Below are 9480 nucleotides of genomic sequence, written 5' to 3'. Positions count from 1 at the left end.
AAAAACTTGGAGAACCAGCACGGTGTTTGAGCTCAGAGAATGCACAGACTGCCTCCTCAAGTGGGTTCCTGATCCCCGTGTAGCATAATTGGGAGACACCTCCCAGTAGGGGCCAACTGACACCTCATACAGGCGGGTGCCCCTCTGGGACAAAGCTTCTAGAGGAAGGATCAGGCAGCAATTATTTGCTGTTCTGCAATATTTGCTGTTTTGCAACCTCTGCTGGTGATACCCAGGCAAACAGAGTCTGGAGTGAACCTCCAGCAAACTCCAACAGACCTGCAGCTGAGGGATCTGACTGTTAGAAGGAAAACTAACAAAGAGAAAAAATAGCATCAACATCAACAAGAAGGACATCCACACCAAAACCCTATCTGTAAGTCACCAACATCAAAGAACAAAGGTAGATCAAACCACAAAGATGGGGAGAAACCAGAGCAGCAAAGCTGAAAATTCTAAAAACCAGAGTACCTCTTCTCCTTCAACGGATCGCAGCTCCTCGCCAGCAATGGAACAAAGCTAGACAGAGAATGACTTTTGCGAGCTGACAGAAGTAGGCTTCGGAAGGTCAGTAATAACAAACTTCTCCAAGCTAAAGGAGTATGTTCGAACCCATCACAATGAAGCTAAATGCCTTGAAAAAAGGCTAGACGAATGGCTAACTAGAATAAACAGTGTAGAAAAGACCTTAAATGACCTGATAGAGCTGAAAACCATGGCATGAGAACTACGTGACGCATGCACAAGCTTCAATAGCCAATTCAATCAACTGGAAGAAAGGGTATCAGTGATTGAACATCACATTAATGAAATAAAGTGAGAAGAGAACTTTAGAGAAAAAAAGAGTAAAAATAAAGGAGCAAAGCCTCCAAGAAACATGGGACTATGTGAAAAGACCAAAGCTATGTTTGATTGACATACCTGAAAGTGACAGGGAGAATGAAACCAAGATGGAAAATGCTCTTCAGGATATTATCCAGGAGAACTTCCCCAACCTAGCAAGGCAGGCCAACATTCAAATTCAGAAAATACAGAGACCACCACAAAGATAGTCCTCGAGAAGAGCAACCCCAACACACATAATTGTCAGATTCACCAAGGTTGAAATGAAGGAAAAAATGTTAAGGGCAGCCAGAGAGAAAACTTGACTTACCCACAAAGGGAAGCCCATCAGACTAACAGTGGATCTCTCGGGAGAAACCTTACAAGTCAGAAGAGAGCAGAAGCCAATATTCAATATTCTCAAAGGAAAGAATTTTCAACACAGAATTTCATATCCAGCCAAACTAAGCTTCATGAGGGAAGGAGAAATAAAATCCTTTACAGACAAGCAAATGCTGAGAGATTTTGTCACCACCAGGCCTGCCTTACAAGAGCTCCTGAAGGAAGCACTAAACACGGAAAGGAACAACTTGTACCATCCACTGCAAAAATATGCCAAATTGTAAAGACTATTGATGCTAGGAAGAAACTGCATCAACTAACAGGCAAAATAACTAGCTAACATCATAATGACAGGATCAAATTCACAAATAACAATATTAACTGTGTATGTAAATGCACAAAATGCCACAATTAAAAGACAGAGACTGGCAAATTGGATGAAGAGTCAAGACCCATCAGTGTGCTGCATTCAGGAGACCCATCTCACATGCAGAGACACACACAGGCTCAAAATAAAGGGATGGAGGAAGATCTACCAAGCAAATGGAAAGCAAAAAATAGCAGGGGTTGCAATCCTAGTCTCTGATAAAACAGACTTTAAACCAACAAAGATCAAAAGAGACAAAGAAGGCCATTGCATAATGGTAAAGGGATCAATTCAACAAGAAGAGCTAACTATCTTAAATATATATGCACCCAATACAGGAGCACCCAGATTCATAAAGCAAGTCCTTAGAGACCTACAAAGAGACTTACACTCTCACATGATAATAATGGGAGACTTTAAGACCCCACTGTCAATATTAGACAGTCAATGAGACAGAAGGGTAATAATGATATCCAAGATTGAACTCAGCTCTGCACCAAGCTGAGCTAATAGACATCTACAGAACTCTCCACCCCAAATCAACAAAATATACATTCTTCTCAGCACCACATCACACTTATTCCAAAATTGACCACATCGTTGAAAGTAAAGCACTCCTCAGCAAATGTGAAAGAACAGAAATCACAACATACTGTCTGTCTCTCAGACCACAGTGCAATCAAATTAGAACTCAGGATGAAGAAACTCATTCAAAACCACACAACTACATGGAAACTGAACAACCTGCTCCTGAATGACTACTGTGTAAATAACAAAATGAAGGCAGAAATAAAGATGTTCTTTGAAAACAATGAGAACAAAGACACAACATACCAGAATCTCTGGGACACATTGAAAACAGTGTGTAGAGGGAAATTTATAGCACTAAATGCCCACAAGAGAAAGCAACAAAGATCTAAAATTGACAATCTAACATCACAATTAAAAGAACTAGAGAAGCAAGAGCCAACAAATTCAAAAGCTATCAGAAGGCAAGAAATACCAAGATCAGAGCAAAACTGAAGGAGATAGAGACAAACACACACACAAAAAAAACCCTTCAAAAACTCGATGATTCCAGCAGCTGGTTTTTTGAAAAGATCAGCATAATTGATAGACTCCTAGCAAGACTAATACAGAATAAAAGAGAGAAGGATCAAATAGAAGCAATAAAAAAATGATAAAGGGGATATCACCACTGATCCCACAGAAATACACACTACCATCAGAGAATACTACAAGCAGTTCTATGCAAATAAACTAGAAAATCTAGAAGAAATGGATAAATTCCCTGGACACATATACCCTCCCAAGACTAAACAAGGAAGAAGTTGAATCTCTGAATAGACCAAAAACAGGCTTTGAAATTGAGGCAATAATTAATAGCCTACAAACCAAAAAAAGTCCAGACCAGATGGATTCACAGCCGAATTCTACCAGAGGTACAAAGAGGAGATGATACCATTCCATCTGAAACTACTCCAATCAATAGAAAAAGAGGGAATCCTCCCTAACTTATTTTATGAGGCAAGTATCATCCTGATACCAAAGCTTGAAAGAGACACAACAAAAAAAGAGAATTTTAGACCAATATCCCTAATGAGCATTCATGTGAAAATCCTCAATAAAATACTGGCAAACCGAATCCAGCAGCATATCAAAAAGCTTATCCAACACGATCAAGTCAGCTTCATCCCTGAGATGCAAGGCTGGTTCAACATAGGCAAATCAATAAACATAATCCATCACATAAACAGAACCAATGACAAAAACCATATGATTATCTCAATAGATGCAGAAAAAGGCCTTCAACAAAATTCAACAGCCCCTCATGCTAAAAACTCTCAATAAATTAGGTATTAATGGAACACATCTCAAAATAATAAGAGCTGTTTATGACAAACCCACAGCCAATATCATACTGAATGGGCAAAAACTGGAAGCATTCCCTTTGAAAACCAGCACAAGACAGGGATGTCCTCTCTCACCACTCCTACTCAACATAGTGTTGGAAGTTCTGGCCAGGGCAATCAGGCAAGAGAAGGAAATAAAGGGTATTCAAATAGGAAAAAAAGAAGTCAAACTGTCCCTGTTTGCAGATTGCATGATTGTATATTTAGAAAACCCCATCGTCTCAGCCCAAAGTCTCCTCAAGCTGATAAGCAACTTCAGCAAAGTCTCAGGAGACAAAATCAATGTGCAAAAATCACAAGCATTCCTATTCACCAATGACAGACAAACAGAGAGCCAAATCATGAGTGAACTCCCATTCACCATTGCTACAAAGAGAATAAAATACCTAGGAATCCAACTTACAAGGGATGTGAAGGACCTCTTCAAGGAGAACTACAAACCACCACTTAACAAAATAAAAGAGGACACAAACAAATGGAAGAACATTCCATGCTCATGGATAGGAAGAATCAATACCGTGAAAATGGCCATACTACCCCAGGTAATTTATAGATTCAAGGCCATCCCCATCAATCTACCAATGACTTTCTTCACAGAATTGGAAAAAACTACTTCAAAGGTCATACGGAACCAGAAAAAGAGCCTGCATTGACAAGATAATCCTAAGCAAAAAGAGCAAACCTGGAGTCATCATGCTACCTGACTTCAAACTGCACTACAAGGCTACTATAACCAAAACAGCATGGTACTGGTACCAAAACAGAGAGATAGAGACCAATGGAACACAGCAGAGGCCTCAGAAATAATACCACACATCTACAACCATCTGATCTTTGACACACCTGACAAAGCAAGAAATGGGGAAAGGATTCCCTATTTAATAAATGCTGCTGGGAAAACTGGCTAGCCACATGTAAAAAGCTGAAACTGGATCCCTTCCTTACACCTTATGCAAAAATTAATTCAAGATGGATTAAAGACTTAAATGTTAGACCTAAAACCATAAAAACCCTAGAAGAAAACCTGGGCAATACCATTCAGGACATAGGCAGGGGGAAGAACTTCATGACTAAAACACCAAAAGCAATGGCAACAAAATCCAAGATAGACAAATGGGATCTAATTAAACTAAAGAGCATCTGCACAACAAAATAAACTACCATCAGAGTGAACAGGCAACCTACAGAATGGGAGAAAATTTTTGCAATCTACCCATCTGACAAAGGGCTAATATCCAGAATCTACAAAGAACTTAAACAAATTTACAAGAAAAAAACAACCCCATCAAAAAGTGGGCAAAGGATGTTAACAGACACGTCCCCAAAGAAGACATTTATGCAGCCAACAGTCATATGAAAAAATGCTCATCATCACTGGCCATCAGAGAAATGCAAATCAAAACCACAATGAGATACCATCTCACACCAGGTAGAATGGCAATCATTAAAAAGTCAGGAAACAACAGGTGCTCGGGAGGATGTAGAGAAATAGGAACACTTTTACACTGTTGGTGGTAGTATAAACTAGCTCAACCATTGTGGAAGACAGTGTGGCGATTCCTCAAGGATCTAGAACTAGAAATACCATTTGACCCAGCCATCCCATTACTGGGGATATACCCAAAGGATTATAAATCATGCTACTATAAAGACACATGCACACATATGTTTATTGTAGCACTATTCACAATAGCAAAGACTTGGAACCAACTCAAATGTCCATCAATGATAGACTGGATTAAGACAATGTGGCACATATACACCATGGAATACTATGCAACCATAAAAAAGGATGAGTTCATGTCCTTTGCAGGGACATTGATGAAGTTAGAAACCATCATTCTGAGCAAACTATCACAAGAATAGAAAACTAACCACCACATGTTTTCACTCATAGGTGGGAATTGATCAATGAGAACACATGGACCCAGGGCAGGGAACATCACATACCTGGGGCTGGTCAGGGAGTGGGGGGCAGGGGGAGGGATAGCATTAGGAGAAATACCTAATGTAAATGATGAGCTGATGGGTGCAACAAACCAACATGGCACGTGTATACCTATATAACAAACCTGCACGATGTACACATGTACCCTAGAACTTAAAGTATAATTTAAAAAAAGAAAGAAAGTGACTGGATATAGCCATGTAGACTAAGAACAAAAAAAAAAAAAAAAAACAGGGAGAAAGAGGGCTGACTATAAAATTTGTATGTAAAGACAAGGAAACTAGAATAGCCCAAACATTTTTGAAAAAACACTTTGAGGATTCAGAGTAGTAGACAACACAATGTGGTAGTGGATAAATAACACACACATAGATTAAAAGAACAGAATAGAGAATTCAAAAATAGATCTACACAAATATGAACACAATGGACTTGACAAATATGCAAAAGAATTCAATGGAGACAGTATAGTCCTTTCAGCAAATGGTCCTGGGACAACTGAACATCTGTATGGAAAAGCAGAATTAAACCTCAACCCATACCTCACACCTTGTTCAACAATTAACCCAAAATGGGTGATAGGCCCAAATGTAAAATATAAAACTTTATACAGAAGCAAATTTTCTTGACCTTGGGTTAAAAAGCAGTTCTTAGATTTGACATCAAAGCATGACTTTTTAAAGACAAATTGGGCTTTATCAAATTTTAAAACTTTTCTCTGTGCAAAAAAAAATATTAAGAGAATGAAGAGACAAGCTGAAAGGAGAAAATATTCACAAATAACATATTCAACAAGGGGCTTCTATATAAAATATATTAAAATTTCTCAAATCTTAGCCAAAGAAAAACAAATACAATATAAAATGGGCAAAAGATTTTAACAAACACCTCACCAAGGAAGATATATTGATAGCAAATAACTACATGGAAAGATGCTCAACATTATTAGTCATTAATGAAATATAAATTAAAATCTCAATGAAATATCACTATAAACCTAATAGAATGTTTAAAATTTAAAAGATGGAAGGGTTAGAGAAGAGGAGGAGAAAAAGAAGAAAGAAAAAATAAGAGGAAGAGAAACTGACAATACCAAGTATTAGCAAGAAAGTAGATCAACTCAAAATTTCATATACTGCTAATGGGAATGCAAAATGATACAATAATTCTGGACAACACATTGACAGGATTAGTTTTACAATATATGAATATAAATGTGTTTTTGAAAAAGGCTAGAAACAGGATGGTAGTTAGAGGAGGATGTGGAGTCAAAAGAGAGTTTTTAAAGATAAAGTTATATCTACATGTTTGCAGGCCAATAAAAATGTGCACTTGAGAGGGAAAACTCACTAGTGAGGGAGGGAGAGCAAACAATTGCTAGATAAATTTCTTCAACTACACAAGAAAAGAAGGGACCTTGGCAGAATGGAGATGCTGGCATTTGCTGGGAACGTGAATGATTCATTAGAGCAAATAGGAAAGAAAGCAGAATATATGAGGACAGATACAAAGAGGTGAGTAGATGTTGTGGTTAGCTTGTCCAAGTTCTCTTCTGATTGCTTCTATTTTCTCAGGGAAATAAAAAGTTGGGAGTGGTGCCGGGGGAGGAGGTTTTATATGAAATTATTATCTAAGAGTATGGGAGGGTGAAGAGACTAGGGAAATACAGTATAGATGGATTTAAGAAATATTTAGTGACTCAATAATGGTACAATCCTCTGAAAACTAATTCCTATCTAGCAGTAAGATGCAGCTTTAGTTCTAAAAAGAGAATCTCAAAAAAATAATATTAGGTGGGATCAAAACTGTATTTAACTGTAATTAACTCTTAAATAAAAAAGGAATTTTGACATCAGAAACTGCGAAAGTAATCATCCAAGGTAAGAAATACCCAGATAGCCTTATGTAAATATTTAAATACACAAAGTAATATAAACAGAAATATCAACGCCGCAAAGAAACCTGCAGTTGAGTATTTCTAAAAAATGGAAACCAATCGTGAGGCATAAAATATGACACAGGATTGCAAATGAAAACATATTAAAGTCAAAGAATTATTTGGAGGAACTTATTTAAACCCAACCACATTCAGAGTCAAACTTCACTATGTCTATAATTTGGCTCTTTTAATTTTAGAGATGAGAACTTAAGAAGTATATACACAACTAATTAACATAGGTGTCTCTGGTATGAGCACCAAAAATAATACAATTTAAAATCACTAGGAATATTCTGGACATGGTAGAAAAGAGAGTAATGCCTCATTACTATTTCAAGGACATTCCACTTACAGCCCACAGAAAAAGAAAGAGAATTAGCAGCTGCCAAACAGCACGCAGTCCACAATTACCACCTTCAAAAGCAAACTGTTCTTACTGTATACAGAAGCCATCCCCAAAGTAAAAGATTTAGAGGAGGGATTTGAAAGATGCCTGAAATTAAGTTCCTTATATGGTTAGGGACAGATAGCCAAAATGTCTTAGTGAAACATCCAAACTTATTATTTCCAAATTGTCCTTATAAGTTATAAAACCACATAAGAAAATTTGGCTTCTATACTTCCAAAAGCATTTCAACTAAATGAATAAATGATCTATGGAAGCCATGCTCTGAAAATTACATTAGAATAATTTAGAAAATGACAGCAGAATGATTATGTTGCCTGTTAGTTGCCTTTTTCTTGGTACAGAAAAGTCAACTATTTAATATAAGAAAGAAAAGTATGCCAAAAAAGCACTTGCCTTCACTTTTGGACAGGGAGCTAAAAATGTGGGAGGGAATAGAATTTTTAGTATCAACACCACAGAATATTATAGGATCTTACTTAATATTATAAAAGTGAAATCATTAATGGGATCAAATAGTCTGCCAAGCAATTCATTCTCAATATTATTTTTTACAGTTAATTATTTATTTTGCTTCTCATGGTAAGCAACATGGCCTTATACTGTATGTATTCCACTGTACTCAACCTGGTAGGCAGTGTTGACCAAGTGTTTTAAGCAAGAGGTGGTATTACCATAACTTTCTAAGTAGTATAACATAAACTCCTGGGCACTGACTTATTTGGCACTGCACTGTGTCACTAAAATCCAAGCATTTAATGGCAACAAACAAGGAAGAATGTCAGGCAAGAACATAAAGTAATAAAGGCATTCCATGCTAAATAATAGAGAACATCCTGCAATTGTTCCTTTGGTTTTGCTGATGAATAAAACTGATGGTAAAGTTCTTGTACTAAATAACATGCCACTGAGATTTCTTTATCTATGACTGAGGAGGGTTGAGGAAGAGGGCAGTGAATTAGCCTCATTCTTACTCTGTAATTAAGAAAAACAATGGTTTTTTTAAATTATTTTTCCCTGATTTCAAAGCCTTCTGTTTTAATTGATGTTCACTGGATATTGCCTCAGCAATTAACAGACCATTTTTATGTATCTTTTTTCTTGCTTATTTGACTTAAAATGCTTTACTTGCACTTCAAAGCCATCTATAGACACACACGCCCACACACGTGCACACACACACACACACACACACACACACACCCTAAAACTCAACTACCTAAAAGTATGGCTGAACATTCAGAGATTATTTATTTATCAAACCAATTTGATTTAAAGGCCATATTCTTTATCTTCTCTTTCTTTCACTTTACATTTTTAAACTTTTGTGGTAAAAAGATCATAGGGTTAATGGATTTCATCTTTTAAGAGAAAAAAATGCTGCAAAAATCGTTTCTCCTTCAGCATTGTCCTATGCCTCCTCACATTTGCATAACAAATTTTTAACTGATATTGAATTCTGCCTCCAACAACTCTGACTGAAAAAGTCAATAGGTTTGTTGACATACACTGATGGGCAAGGAAAAATTCTTTTAATATTCAACAACAGCTAATAATATCTTCCTAGGACCACAGCATGGTATCTTCCTACCCTTACCTCACCTCCAAAAAGTACATAAAGGGTAGATAAAGATATAAATATGTGCTTTTAAAAGTGTAATTGGTAAAAACGAACATGCAGCAATCCCCAGTTTAGAACTTAGATTTTGTTGTAAACAATCATCTACATTATTTGGACACAGA

This window comes from Piliocolobus tephrosceles, chromosome 4 (assembly GCF_002776525.5).
Source record: "Piliocolobus tephrosceles isolate RC106 chromosome 4, ASM277652v3, whole genome shotgun sequence".
Taxonomy (NCBI): Eukaryota; Metazoa; Chordata; class Mammalia; order Primates; family Cercopithecidae; genus Piliocolobus; species Piliocolobus tephrosceles.
The sequence above is the reverse complement of the archived record's forward strand: the minus strand, read 5'-3'. Positions refer to the sequence as shown.